Source organism: Narcine bancroftii, chromosome 8 (genome assembly GCF_036971445.1).
Source record: "Narcine bancroftii isolate sNarBan1 chromosome 8, sNarBan1.hap1, whole genome shotgun sequence".
In the NCBI taxonomy this organism is placed as follows: Eukaryota; Metazoa; Chordata; class Chondrichthyes; order Torpediniformes; family Narcinidae; genus Narcine; species Narcine bancroftii.
In genome coordinates this window covers 156,918,947-156,934,934 of record NC_091476.1, presented here as the reverse complement: position 1 = coordinate 156,934,934, position 15,988 = coordinate 156,918,947, and the positions used below count along the sequence as shown (strand labels likewise).

Below are 15,988 nucleotides of genomic sequence, written 5' to 3'. Positions count from 1 at the left end.
TACTGAAGTTTCACTGAGAACAAATAAAGGTTCAATTTCTAACTACCGTATATACTTGTGTATTCATCAAATTTTTTTGGACAATTGTTTTGGACCCAAAATGGGGAGGGGGGGGGGGGGGGTCAACTTTTACACGAGTCAAACTTTTGACCTTGATCAGTACTTGCATTGTTCAAGGAATTGGAAGCTCGGATGAAAGGGCATTTGAGGTGTCGGGCGTTTGGATGCGCAGGTGGCTGGGGCAAGGATCCACTGTCAGGAGGTTTGCTAGGCAGGCAGTCGGGGTCAAAAATAAGGGGGTGGGGGGGGGTCGATTTTTACATTAAAAACATTCAATTTTTGGGCCAAAAAAAGTTACATGGTATCAACAATTACATGAGTATATACGATAATATTTTAGAAGCAAAGAATAGTTATTTATATGAGATTAAGGACGAAGCTGCAATAATGTTAGCAAACTTAAAATATAAATTTATGAATTCATATTTACAATGTCGTGGAAATCAGAGTCCACAAAGGTTTTGTCAGGCCCAGTGAAGCTGTTAAATCTTGATTTGACACAGGATCAAAAATTCATTTAAGGGGCAACATTTTCACATTTCTTTTATGAAAAAAGTTGCTGAATGTATTAATTTATAGATTTCTGCTAAGAACTTTGGAGAAGCTGTAATGTCACACATTGGTGATCAATGACAGCAATTTCTGCAATTCTGCATCTAACAGCAGTTGCTCCCAGATTTTTTTCCATTATAATGTTGAGCACAGATTGCCACACTGATATTCTCATTTAAACTTCCAGACCATGAGTCTAACTCAAAAAGGACAAGATAAAGCAAATGGAGTTGATTCTCATTTTTATTGCAGTTCATCTCTGAATGGCCTCAGAAGGACACCGGATGAATAAATATTTTTGAAATGCAGACATGTGTTGGCAAGTGTGCCGATAACAAAACAGCAAGAGATGAATAGACAGCTAGTTAACTCAATAGTTCTGCCTTCCAGTATGTTAGTCTCATTGCATCCATAAAAGTCTTCGGCACAAATTATAATCAGTATAATTTATTTTGAAGTAAACTGCCACATTCAGCACAGCTCCTTCAGCTTTCCTATGCTTGGGATTAAGATTCAAGGCTGGTTGTCTGGTCACCTGTGTTGACAAATACATACATTTATCAACTGCCTGGAAGGCTGCAGCTGATACGGATTGCTTCGTGCAGAATTCAGCATGTTTTCTGGAAAACATTAACGTCTGTAATTAGTATATTGTAGTATTTCAACTTGGGAGGAAATTGTTAACTTTATATAATGGAGGTTATTAACAAAATTCAAATAATTAATTATTTGGAACTCCCAATGATTTGGCATTTGGCTCATGGGCGATGTTTCCTCCCCTCCCTTTTCACTCACCACAATCACTGGAAAAATTAATATGATCAAAAAAATGATTTAGAATGGCACTGAAATCTGCTAGTCTGGCACCAAAAATATTAGTGTTTTACAGTAGTCTATATAGATATGTTGAAAATAGCCATCAACTAGTGATTGATTCTGCACCCAGGGTACAATGTAACAGTTACCATAGAAATTAAGTACTATTATTTGTCAGTGTTAGCGGGAAGATGATGTTCCCTAATTATGGTTGAGGAAAAAGAAGGGGAACATATATGTTCGGGACCATGAAAGGATCAGGTGCAACAGAGAGCAAGCCTACCATGTCACTGGTACCATTGACCTCTAGAAATGTGGACCAGGGTGAGCAGGCGTATCACCATGTCAGAGGCACTTCTGGGAATTTGAACCAGGGATCAAGGTGGTGCAATAGAGATCAGGTAGTGGACACAGGAATTTGAGCTCAGCTGTCCGTCTGCCCTCTGAAGTTGACAACATGCAGGAAAAATGCAGAGGCGACCACGTCAAAGGATGCAGCGTAATCCTCAACCACTCTGCCTATGAAGGGACTTTCTTTCACTAGAGTGGCTAAGGGTGAAGCAACTGATGTGGCGTATCTGGACTTTCAGTAGACCTTTGATAAGCTCCTGCACGAGAGATTGGAGTTCCAAATAAGTAGAGGAGGCAATTGATGAAAATATTTGACAGGCAGGAAGCACAGAATGAGAATAAATGGGTCCTTTTCAGATTGGCAGGCAGTTACTAGTTGTGTTCCCAAGATCGTGTTATATGGCAAGCTCTCCACTGGCCACCGTGACAGAGGTGCACCAAAGAAAAGGTACAAGGACTGCCTAAAGAAATCTCTTGGTGCCTGCCACATTGACCACCGCCAGTGGGCTGATAACGCCTCAAACCGTGCATCTTGGCGCCTCACAGTTTGGCGGGCAGCAACCTCCTTTGAAGAAGACCACAGAGCCCACCTCACTGACAAAAGGCAAAGGAGGAAAAACCCAACACCCAACCCCAACCAACCAATTTTCCCCTGCAACCGCTGCAATTGTGTCTGCCTGTCCCGCATCGGACTTGTCAGCCACAAACGAGCCTGCAGCTGACGTGGACTTTTACCCCCTCCATAAATCTTTGTCCGCGAAGCCAAGCCAAAGAAGACCAACCACAAGATTCACTGCTGGAACCTCAACTATTTACAATATACATGTTCATTATCTTGATAAAAGAACTGAATGTAATAGCTCCAAGTTTTCAGATGGCATGAGCTGGTTGGCAGAGTTAGATGTGAAGAAAATTCCAAGAGGCAGTAGGGTGGTTTTGACAGATTAGGAGGACAGGAAAAGACATGGCAATTCCAGTTGCAGTAACAGGCAGACACCTTATTATGGTGATAAATGAGGAAAAGGAGAGATGTAAGGAGACAGAGGTATCATGGTGAATCAGTAATTTGAAAGTTGGAATAGATACAGGAGTGAAGAAAGCAAATGGCATTTATTGCGGGATGCTTTGAATGGAGGCCATATTGCAGTTTTATGAGGCCACACCTCAAGTATTGCATACAGTTTTGGTCTCCGAATTCTTGCTATTAAGGGGGTGCGGTGAAGGTTCACCAGACTAATTGCTAGGATGGTAGGACTTGCACATGAAGAGAGAGCGGACAGACTCATTGGAATTTAGAAGAATCAGAGAGGATCTAAATTTAAATTTAAGACATACAGCACAGTAACAGGCCTTTTTGGTCCACAAGTCCATGCCACCCATTTTACACCCAATTAACCTACACCCCCAGTACGTTTCGAAAGGTGGGAGCCCCCGGGAAAACCCACGCAGACACGGGAAGAACATACAAATTCCTTATAGACAGCATGGGATTCGAACCCCAGTCCAAATCTCTGGTGCTATAAATGTGTTGCATTTACCATGCCGCCCAATTGATCTAATTGAAACATGTAGAATTCTAACAGGAATTCGGTTAGATGCAGGAAGAATGTTCCTAATGTTGGAGAAATTAGTAGAGGCCCACAGTCGTCACTGCAGGCTGACAAAGACGGCATTCGAACAAGGCAATCGACCAGGCAGCACGAGGCTTCAACAGCCTGTTCCCATAGACTGCTGCAAAACGGGCTCAGCCAGCCAACTGCCAGCGACGGATCGCAAAAGGGCCAATCAGCACCCAAGGTGGCAGAAATCACATCCGTCGATGACGCTGCAGCCAAACAGGTTGATCCAGCCATCACTGATGGACACTGGCCACGCCTGTCGGAGACATGACAGCCAGGGTCAGCCTGATTATACAAGAGAGCAGCCAGATCATTAAATTAGTGTCAACTGCACTCCTTGTTGTGTGTGTCTTATTTCCCCGAGCTATAACCTTGAAACACGCCACAGTGGTGACCCTGACTGGTCCACATCATGTTTTTGGACCCAATACTGCATATCAAAATGGAAAACCAACTTTCAATTAGCATGGTCTCCCTGAAGCTGACGAGCTTCTGGACGTCACAGCCACAGGATCTCCGCCAACAACACGCGCTACTACCATGAAGTAAGTGCCCTCGACCAAGACACCACAGTCTGGATCGTTGACTTCCTTCAGCAGCCCCTGGAGCAAGAGAAGTATGTGGTCATCAAGGAGCTACTAACCCGCACTTTTGGGCTTTCAAAGTGTGAGTGTACGGCTCGACTGATGCATATAGACAGTTTGGGGGCACAGGGCCCTTTCCGCCCTCATGAGTGACAAACTCGATCTCAACGATGGCCACACGTCTTGCCCGCTATTTCTTTCTGGAGCGGCTGGCTGAAGACATCCAGCTGCTCATCGCAGAAGAGGATTTTGACAACCCCAGAAAGGTAGCTACCTGAGTGGACATGCTATGGACCATGAAGAGATGCCTGCACTACACAGGAACAGGTGACTATGCCTCGACAACAGCAACCAGTGAGGAAGCCCACCGACCAACTGACCGCCTGAACAACGTAGCCCACCGGTGAGCTGTACTGTTTTTAATAACCAACGTTGGAGTTCAGACTCCCGTCGATGCCACTCCCCCTGAGCATTCCCTGGAAACACCAGAATCGGCCATTGTTGATGGCTGCCAAGGCCGGCCTACGTCAAAGCCTGCTTCATATATGAGATTCCTTCTCGGGCCACCAGTTCCTGGTTGACACTGGGGCTGAAATCAGTGTCCTTCGACCCTCCACCTCTGACGCCCGCAGCCGAAGGATGGGCTGAGAACCAAGGGCTACCAATAACTCAAACATATGCACCTTTGGCATCTGTACCATTTCCCTTCATTTCCTGCCATTTTACCTGTAGGTTCACTTTGGCACCTGTTCGACAGCCACACCTGGGGGCCGACTTCCTCCAGTGAACTCTCTATTGCTGGTCATTAAGGGGCAGAGGCTGGTACACTCAAAGACTTTCCAGACCCTTTTACTCAGTGGCACTAGACTCTCAGCCCCGTACCTGCTGTGACTGCTGCTAACAATGCGCTTGCATGCATTATTGCTGAGTTTCCTTCCATTACAAAGCCGCATTTCACCTCTACAACACCCAAACATGGGGTGTGGCACCAGATCTCACTCAGGGGCCTCCCCTCCACACCAGGGTACGCTGTCTGCCACCAGAAAAACTTAAGCTGGCTAGGAAGGAATTCCACAAAAAGGAGGTGCATGGTATTGTACAACAATCCGGTAGTCCATGGGCCTCACCGCTCCACATGGTGCCCAAAGCATCAGGAGAGAAGAGGCCAAGTGGAGACAACTAATGCCTCAACTATGCTACCACGCCTGACAAGTATCCGGTACCCCACACACACTGTTAACCTTCAGGGGACTCGGATATTCTCAAAAGTTGCCTTAATCCAGGGCTATCATCAAATCCTGGTCCAACCAGATGATATCCCCAAAACCACCATATTCACTCCCTTTGGACTTTTTGAGGTCCTCTGGATGCCTTTCAGATTAAAAAATGCAACTCAAATATTCCAGAGGTTAATGGATGCAGTGGGCCGGGATCACAAATTTGTTTTCATCTATCTCGATGATATTCTGATAGCTAGCCTTGACCACACCGAGCTTGCTACCCACTTAAGACTTTTCTGCACTTCCCTGAGGTAATGGGTTGATCATTAACCCAACAAAATGCCAATTCGGTTGTGAAACTATCAACTTCTTGGGGCACCAGATCAGTAAAGATGGGGCCAGGCCACTGACCGAGAAGGTAAAGGCCATTCAGTCAAAGGCCTACAAGAATTTGCTTGTATGATTAATTTTTACCACTGATTCATACCAGAAGCCCACATCACGAGGCCATTATTCTCCCTCATTTTAGTCACAAAAAAGACATTATATGGACAAATGAGGCAGCTGAGGCTTTCCAATCTGCTAAGGACATTCTGGCCAACACAATAGTACTGGTGCGCCCTAGGCCTGACACCCCAACAGCCCTCACAGTGGATGCCTCCGATAGAACAGTCGGGGGTGTGCTTGAACAGCTGGTATGTGGACAATGGCAGCCACTAGCCTTTTTTTTTAAGCAAGCACCTCAGGCCAACGGAACTGAAATACAGAGTGTTCGACCACGAACTGTTGGCTCTGTACCTGGCAGCGAGGCATTTTCGATATTTCCTAGAGGAAAAGAAATTCAAAGATCTTCACTGACAATAAACCACTTATCTTTGCTTTCAGCAAAGTTTCAGATCCATGGTCAGCCGGGAAACAGACACCTTTCTTATATTTCAGAAGTCTCCATTGACATTAGTCACATCGCGGGAAAATCCAATGTGGTGGCTGACACATTGTCCCAATCTACCATTTCTGCCATACATGCCCCCACCCTAGGCATTGACTACATGACCCCGGTGAAAGCACAACAGGCAGATCCCTAGTCCCAATTTATTGAACTGCGGTAACCAGCCTGTAGTTGGAGGACGCCCCAATTGGCCCAGGTGAAATTACTCTTTTGTGTGACACAGATACTGGTAAGCCACGCCAAATCATCCCAGCCAATTGCAAAAGACAAATTCCACAATCTGGCACACCCCTCTATTAGGACCACTGTCAGAATGGTAGATGACAGAGTCATTTGGCATGACCTCTGAAAAGAGGTCAGTCAGTGGGGCAAGGACTTGCACACAATGTCAGTCTGCTAAAATCCAGACATACATTAAGGCCCCTCTCCAGACTTTCAAACCACCATAGTGAAGGTTCAGACACATTGTTGGCCCACTATCAGTGTCACGTGTTCAATACCTGCTCATTATTATTGACCGTTCAACCAGGTGGCCTGAATCAGTCCTGTCACCTGAGGTATCCACCGAGCCATACTAAGGCCCTGCTAAACAGCTGGGTGGCACCCTTTGGGGTCTAGAACATTTCACCTTAGATAGAGGAGCCCAATTTACCTCCAGCCTATAGGCATCCTTGGCCAATACCCTTAGAATACAACTCCACCAACCAACAACATATCACTCACAAGCCAACAGATTGGTGGGAAGGTTCCATAGGCACCTCAAATCACCCCTCATGGCCAGACTCTCAGGGCCCAACTAGACAGATGAGCTGCCATGAGTTCTCCTGGACATTCGAACTGCAGCCAAGGAGGATTTCAATACATCCGCACCCGAGATGGTGAACGGCGTGCCCCTAGTTATTCTAGATGAATTCTTGGCTAGTACCCCGAAGAGCCACCAGACACCACCCTAGCCAGACTGCGCGAACGCTTGCCCCAATACTTTCCAAAGCGCATGGCCATCCCTGATCTATAAAACTGTAAATTTGTTTTCATGAGGCGCGTTGCTCACCGACCACCTCTCCAAAGACCTTACGAGGGGCCATACCATGTCCTCCAACACAATGGGTCCACCTGTGTTCTGGACATCGGTGGCAGGGAAGAGACTTTGATGATTGACTGGCTCAAACTGGCACATTTGGACAGCAGTCAACCAATTACACTCCCAATCCCTCGCTGCAGGGGCAGGCCTTCCAAATGTACTAATATCTCTCCGATCACCAGTTCTGGGGGTGGGGGGGTGGGGAGGGGTGTCATGTAGTGGCTTATAGCTGTCACCGCAGGCCGATACAGAAGACACCATTCAAACACAGCAATCCACGGACAGCACGAGGTGTCAGCGGCCTGTTCCCATAGGCCGCTGCAAAACAGGCTCAGCCAATCGCCGGATCGTGAAAGGGCCAATCAGCGCCCAAGGCGGCACAGACCACGCCTGTCGATGACAGCACCAAAACAGGCCAATCCAGCCAATCACCGACGGCGGATCTTGAAGACACCAATCGGAGCTGAAGGAACACTGGCTACGCCCGACGGTGGCATGACAGCCAGGGTCAGCCTGACTATATAAAAGAGAGCAGCCAGTTCATTAGAGTCAACTGCATTCCTTGTGTGTGTCTTATTTCCCGAGTTATAACTCAAGCACACCACAAGTCCACAATTAAAGGCTCACAGTCTAAAGATAAGGTATACGCTGTTTAGAACTGATGAGAAGAAACTTCTTCACACATAAAGTGGAACTCCTACCACAGAAAGTTATTGAGGCCAGTTAGATATATTTTAAAGGGAGTCAGATGTTGCAGGGGTTCAGAGAAAAAACAGGAATAGGGTACTTAAGTCATGTGCTCAGAATGGAGGTACAAGCTCAAAGAGCTGAATTGCCTACTCTTGCATCTATTTTCTATGATCCTACAATTCCTTTATCTCTTCCAACTGCCTGACCCACTTCAAATATTTAAAACATTTTCATCAAAGATAGGAATTTAGATTTTCTTTCATGTAACAGATTCTACTTTAGTGATGTAGTGAAATTAAGTAAGTTATCTTCATACATTAGCCAAATGGAGGTGCTCAAGATAAAACTGAAACAATGCAGAAATTTTGGTGGAACAAAGGGAAAGAAGCTAAAATAAATGACAAAAGGTTTGTGCAAGTGCCAGATGATTAAGAATTGTTTAAGTGAATATTGGTCAGGCTATTATTTGGAATTTTGTTTTCAAGACGTGGGCAAAATTTCAAGACGTGCTACAATGCAACATTTCTTTGTCCCAAAGGCAGTTCTTTTAACAGATAGGAATTTGACAGGCTGAGACATAACTGGGAAGAAAAATTTGAAGGCGCTGTCTATGAACAACCTTGTCCTTCAATAAATGGAATCTGTATAGATCATGTCATCTTCATAAATGAGAAGCAGACTTTTGTTACCCCAGTCTCGCGCAGCTACAGCTTCAAATATCCAGCTATTTTATTGACAAGATGGTTTGGGACTTTGGACAGCAAGCAAGCTAATAACAAAGTACCAGATACTCTCTGCCATTGCCGTATTAAGCTAATGATCGAGGAAAGAAGTAATAAAAGGGTCTTTTAAACTGTAGATGACAGCAACTAATGGATTACCACAGTGTTTGGGCCCTGGCTATTCACAATATATACTGTATCAATGATTAGCATGAAGTAATTAATATTCCTATTTACTGGTGACAAAATTGGTTGGGATAAATGGTTGGATGATTGAATCAGCACATGACAGGAGTAAATATAAAATTATCCACTTTAGGTCAAAGACAGAAAAGCACAGTATTATTTAAATAGTGATAGATTGGAAATGTGATCCATCAAAAGGGATCTGGTTTCCTTGCACACCATTCACTAATGTGAATATGCGGGTGTCTTTTGTTGCCTGGGATTTAGAAAACAGAAGCAAGGATATCTCATAACAATTATACAGGGCTTTGGTGAGGCCACACTTGAGAGTACTGTGTGCTGTTTTGGCAAAGGATCTATTTGGCAGAGTAGTACGATGAAGATTCATTGAATACCCAAGAGAGCAGGACTGTCATACAAGGAGAAATTGGATTGATTAGAGATACACAGACTCTTTGGCTTGGCTTCGCGGATGAAGATTTATGGAGGGGGTAAATGTCCACGTCAGCTGCAGGCTCGTTTGTGGCTGACAAGTCTGATGCGGGACAGGCAGACACGGTTGCAGCGGTTGCAGGGGAAAATTGGTTGGTTGGGGTTGGGTGTTGGGTTTTTCCTCCTTTGCCTTTTGTCAGTGAGGTGGGCTCTGCAGTCTTCTTCAAAGGAGGTTGCTGCCCGCCGAACTGTGAGGCGCCAAGATGCATGGTTTGAGGCGATATCAGCCCACTGGCAGTGGTCAATGTGGCAGGCACCAAGAGATTTCTTTTTTATTTTTTTTTTATTTTAAATTTTTTATTTTTCACACCATAAATCACATTAGCCATGATATACACTGTTTCTTTTTCACACATATACAGTGACTTTTTCTCCCCCCCCCCCCTTTCCTCCCAAACCACCCCCCCACCCCCCCCCCATCCATTTTAGGTATACAATCTAGGTTGCATTAAGCCAGTCAGACAATGTTGTCATTCAACAAAATTACACCAGAAATTCTACTGAGTCCATTCTTTTCTTTCCTTCTCCTTCCATCAACTTAGGTAATGTTTGTCCCCGGTAGGTTTTCACTATTGTATTTAATGTAAGGCTCCTATACTTGTTCGAATATTTCAATATTATTTCTTAACCTATATGTTATTTTTTCTAATGGAATACATTTATTCATTTAAATTTAGTAGTTTCTTCCTTTTAATTTGGTTATGTATTCCATTAATATTTAAAGACATATAGTTCAGCGTAGCCCTTCTATATTTTGTTTATCTTCTTTTTCCGTTTTTCCATCATTACCTTTCCTCCTTTTCCATTTCTGTTTTCTTATTTTCAACTCTTTATAAGACAACATTCCTACAACATCCAACATTTTCCTTATTCTCCTATTTCTATCTTATTTATCCCCAATCTCCCCTTCACCTCCTGAGTTGTCCTTTATCCCTTGTCGGACAACCACATCTCCCCTCTCCATTTGGATTTGCGAATCCACTCGCAAGCGTCAACTGATTTTGCAGTGACCGCTATTTCCCCCCACCCCGCCTCCCCCAGAAAAGATTTCACTTTTCATATGTCACAAAGGTCACTCTTTTAATTCCCTCCTTATTCTCTCTATTCCATTACCTTCCCTTATTAATTCTTGTCTATACTATCTATATTTTCCTCTAAGTACAGATACATTCATGTATGCTCATTGTCTCTATTCACTCTTATACCTCTTTACCCGCATACATATCAATCGTGATCATTTTTACTCTCATTACCCGTCTTCATCCCTCAGTCTATTTTTGTCTTTACCCACATACATATCAATCGTGATCATTTTTACTCTCATTACCCGTCTTCCTCCCTCAGTCTATTTTTGTAATTGTTCTGCAAATTTTCGTGCTTCTTCTGGATCCGAGAATAGTCTGTTTTGTTGTCCTGGAATAAATATTTTCAATACCGCTGGATGCTTTAGTATAAATTTATACCCTTTCTTCCATAAAATCGCCTTTGCTGTATTGAACTCTTTTCTCTTCTTTAGGAGTTCAAAACTTATATCTGGATAAATGAAGATTTTTTGCCCTTTATACTCCAGTGGTTTGTTGCCCTCTCTTACTTTTTCCATTGTCTTCTCCAGTACCTTTTCTCTTGTAGTATATCTTAGGAATTTTACTACAATAGATCTTGGTTTTTGTTGTGGTTGTGGTTTAGAGGCCAATACTCTATGTGCCCTTTCTATTTCCATTTCTTGCTGTAGTTCTGGACATCCTAGGGTCTTAGGGATCCACTCTTTTATAAACTCCCTCATATTCTTGCCTTCTTCATCTTCCTTAAGGCCCACTATCTTTATGTTATTTCTTCTGTTATGGTTTTCCATTGTATCTATTTTTTGAGCTAGTAGTTCTTGTGTCTCTTTAGTTTTTTTATTAGATTTCTCCAATTTCTTTTTTAAGTCTTCTACCTCCATTTCTGCTGCTACTGCCCGCTCTTCCATCTTGTCCATTTTCTTTCCCATTTCTGTTAAGGTCATCTCCATTTTATTTATTTTCTCTTCTGTGTTGTTTATTCTTTATCTTAAATCCTTAAATTCCTGTGTTTGCCATTCTTTAAATGACTCCATGTATCCTTTAATAAGAGCAAGTATATCCTTTACCTTGCCTTTCTTTTCTTCTTCTATTTCCCTGTACTCTTCCTCTTCCTCTTCTTCTTCCTCTGGGTTGACCATCTGTTGTTTCTTTGATGCCCTTTCCTCCTCTTCTTTCTTGTTTCTATTGTCTTCTGTGGTCTCTTCTTACTGCAGGTGTTCTGCAGCTGTCGTTGCCGGCTGTGGAGATCGACTCCCCAGCTGGTCCCCCCTCCCGTCGGTGTGTTTTTTTTCATTCGCATCGCGCATGCGCGAAGTACTTTTACTCGGCTCTGAGAACCATTTTTGTAGTCCATTATTTACCGACCTGAGGGAGCGGGTTTCTCTCTCCGCAGCGGGCCTCTTCGGACAGGTAAGGCCTTCACCTTTTTCCTCCTTTGTCTTCTCTTCCTCTCTTCTTACCGTTGCTTTCGATTTTTCTTTTTTTGTCGCCATCTTCTTTCCACCTTTATACTCACTTTTCTGTAACTTTTATTTCTGTGCCTTTGTGTTTTCCTTTGTTTTTCCCGACTTTTCTGGAGAGGGCTGGAGTTCACCGTCCGGCCACTACTCCATCACGTGACTCCTCCCCAACCAAGAGATTTCTTTAGGCAGTCCTTGTACCTTTTCTTTGGTGCACCTCTGTCACGGTGGCCAGTGGAGAGCTCGCCATATAACACGATCTTGGGAAGGCGATAGTCCTCCATTCTGGAGACGTGACCCACCCAGCGCAGCTGGATCTTCAGCAGCGTGGACTCGATGCTGTCGAACTCTGCCATCTCGAGTACTTCGATGTTAGGGATGAAAGCGCTCCAATGAATGTTGAGAATGGAGCGGAGACAACGCTGGTGGAAGCGTTCTAGGAGCCGTAGGTGATGCCAGTAGAGGACCCATGATTCGGAGCCGAACAGAAGTGTGGGTATGAAAACGGATCTGTATACGCTTATCTTTGTGAGGTTTTTCAGTTGGTTGTTTTTCCAGACTCTTTTGTGTAGTCTTCCAAAGGCGCTATTTGCCTTGGCGAGTCTGTTGTCTATCTCGTTGTCGATCCTTGCATCTGATGAAATGGTGCAGCCGAGATAGGTAAACTGGTTGAGCGTTTTGAGTTTTGTGTGCCCGATGGAGATGTGGGGGGGCTGGTAGTCATGGTGGGGAGCTGGCTGATGGAGGACCTCAGTTTTCTTCAGGCTGACTTCCAGGCCAAACATTTTGGCAGTTTCCGCAAAACAGGACGTCAAGCGCTGAAGAGCTGGCTCTGAATGGGCAACTAAAGCGGCATCGTCTGCAAAGAGTAGTTCACGGACAAGTTTCTCTTGTGTCTTGGTGTGAGCTTGCAGGCGCCTCAGATTGAAGAGACTGCTATCAGTGCGGTACCGGATGTAAACAGCGTCTTCATTGTTGAGGTCTTTCATAGCTTAGTTCAGCATCATGCTGAAGAAGATTGAAAAGAGGGTTGGTGCGAGAACACAGCTACAGATACTGGAATTGGAGTCCAAACACAATCTGCTGGGATCAGTGGACCAGGGAGAGGCTAAGTATGATGGACAGAGGTAGATTAGCAGATACCAGATGGGGAAAGAGAGGCAAAAAAAAAATCAAGGGGGTCAGGTGGAGTATGATCTGTCACACAGGATAGAGTCGTTGATTAGAAGACAAAGGTAATAATAGCAGATGAACAGAACCAGTGGGGAAACAGAACAAAAGAATTCAGTGGGGAAGTGGGGGTTGAGTGGTATGGAACCAAAGAGGAGATGAGGGGGGATGGGGGGGGGGTGTCGAAGGGGACGGGACAAACAAGTGGGGGAAGGAAAGACCAGAGGGGCATGGAAGAAGAGTAACTGTAACTAGACTCAACAACCTGACACATCTACATTCCCAACCTTTTCTTCAGTGACCCCCTTTGTCCACTCCCTACCCACCTCTCCATTACACCTGGTCTTTTCCCCTCGCAACCACAGGAAATACAACTTGCTCATACAACTCCTCCTTCATCACAGTTTAAGGAATCAAAACACCCCTTCTTTGTGAAGCAATGATTTATGTGCACCTCCTTAAACCTCACTGACTATAATACAATGCTCCCAATGTACACTCCTCTACGTTGATAAGACCAAATGCAGACTTAGAGACCATTCTGCACTGCATCTAAGCATCCTGAACTCCCTGGTTGCTGCCATTCAAGTCCCCTTTTAATTCCCATGCTATCTGTCTTGGACCTTCTCCACCATGAGAATGAAGCCCAATGTAAACTAAAGGAACAACACCTGGACAGTGTTACGAGCCCAGAGGACCCCAAAACCCAGCAGCAATAGATATTCACCAAGACAAATGGTTACTTAAACAAAAATTGCTTTTAATTATCTTTAAACATGAAAACAGGATCAAACTTTATCTTATTATTATTAACTAACTTAACTAACCCCCTTTTAATTTTAGGTGCAATTGTACGTAATGTGTGTGTAAGTTTAGAAAAGTTACTTAGTTCATAGTCCAATCTCACTTCTCATTCCTCCAAGTTCACTGGTTGCAGGCAATTCTTATACTGTGCACAGAATTTAACATTTATAAAGTTCACCAGGCTTTGGTGCTAGAAAGGTAAATGGTTACCGTTCAGGAAGGTTCTTGTCAGTTTTCAGAGATTTGTTGTATGATGGATACCCTGCCACTTCTGTGTCTTGCTAATGAAACTTGCCCCTTTAGGTTCTCCAAATGATAGCCTCTTTCTTTCAGGTCACCACAGAGTTCCCTTTTTGTGTCCCTTATTCCAAGTGAAACATTAGACAGCCAGTCCTCTCCTCTTGCATGGACCACAAGGGCTTGACCAGACTGAATCAAGCACTTACAACCCGCCTTCCACATGGGGTTTTCCACAAGCTTGCCAGCTTGTCCTGTTCCAGTCCCAGCTGCTGTTACTGGCTGGAACACTGTAAAAGTGATCATTCTCTGAGACAAAGCCTGTTTGACCCTCTCTCTGCTTGCAAAACCACATGACCCTTTTAGAACAGCTCCAGACAATCTGCGGCTCCAACAAGATCTTTCATCTGTTGCCTTTTTGTAAACAATCCAGAAGTGAAGTCTCTTGGACACGCTCCAGAGCTCTTGCAAAGACTGTTGGCTCCGACACATCTAGCATGGGGCAGAGCTCCAGTATTTTAAATAAGATCTGTTTTAAAGTGTTTGTATGTTTCCCAATTTATCTCCCAAAAACATATCTATATATTCTGTCATAAGTCTACCGCCCAATGGTACGAACATAGAATTTTCTAATTTCCAGCTAATGAGATCCTTCCCTCTTCCTCGGTACCTTCTGTACTTCTCGGTCCCTTTTTTTCAGGTCTTGTCCCCTTTAACCTCCATTTCCTGACTGAATTATTCCCCTCCCACCACCCCACGGTTCCTTTCTGGTCTCTCTTTATACCATAATTCTCATCTTTCCTTGTTATCAGATTCCAACATGAGGAGCTTTTCTCTTCTAATCACCCATGCCACCTTGTGTACTTGATCTTCCTCCACCTGACCATTTTTTAAAAAAATAATCTGATGAAGGAGATAAAGGTGGTGTGAAGGGATAGCAGATTGAACCAAGAAGTGGGCAAACAGGAAAGAGAAGGAATAAGCAGATTGTTCAGTAAGAGCATCAGGGATATCAGGAAGGTGTGAAATAGAGCATCAGTCTTGATCATAGTGATCAGTGGAGCTGAGTCAGAATTTCTAATGGCAACCATCAGCATATTGGCAATGCTGCAAAGGTTTATTGGTGAGCTCAGATGCCAAATTATGGTTTCTTAAATCTCTCTACTCGGTTCTGGTTGAAAGTGGTGGTGGTCTCATCTTTGAAGACTAGACATGTCCTTAAAACTTTGTGCACTGGTGACTCCTTATTTTCACTTTCTTCATTCTTTGCTGAAAGGTTGATTTCACTAAAACAAGAAGGTGAGTGTACATTAATCTTGCTCTGGATCGAAGCAGTGTTTAAGGGAACACACAGCAACCTTCTGCTTCAGCAGTTAATGCACAGTTCAGACATCTGTGGCCATGGGAATGCAGCATGAATTAAATAACAGTTGGATATGAACAAGTCTGAACAAGAACAAATGAACAAAAGGAACTAGGTCATGGTATTACCCAAGAAAGCCCCAGACCAGGGGTCAGGAACACACAACTCCAGAAAGTGAATGCCTTTACCAAATGGCAGATATCAAATCTTGTTTGGTTTCTAGGAGTGGCATTACAGTCGACTAAAAAGATTGAAGGCATAAAAATGCATCACAAGAGCCCAATACAAGGATATGAAATTACACAAAGGAACCTGATGGACCTGTCACAAAAGGAATTATTAAAGTGCTATTCCATGAAAAAGACACCAATACAGGAGTGCTATTATATGACTGTCCAGTCTTGAGACTACTGTACTACTTAAAATAAATATTTCATTCTCTGCATTATATGTAAAATATAATGATCATTGTATTGCTTTGATTCTAATGTTCGGTCTTGTGTGGTGTATGAACTTTAGGGCACCAAGGGTTACAGGGAGAAGGCGAGAGAGCAGGGCTAAGTGGGAGAAT

At 43.9% G+C, this 15,988-nt stretch overlaps 1 protein-coding gene across 1 annotated transcript in view; it reads right to left on the bottom strand.

Moving 5' to 3' along the window:
- Positions 1-837: 837 nt before the first annotated feature.
- The window catches only part of LOC138741452 (tyrosine--tRNA ligase, cytoplasmic-like), a 59,740-nt gene continuing 44,589 nt past the window's right edge, over positions 838-15,988 (bottom strand). The window contains exon 15 of the transcript XR_011343505.1: positions 838-1,232. The gene's annotated coding sequence lies outside the window, so the exon portion shown is untranslated. The remainder of the gene's footprint in view (positions 1,233-15,988) is intronic.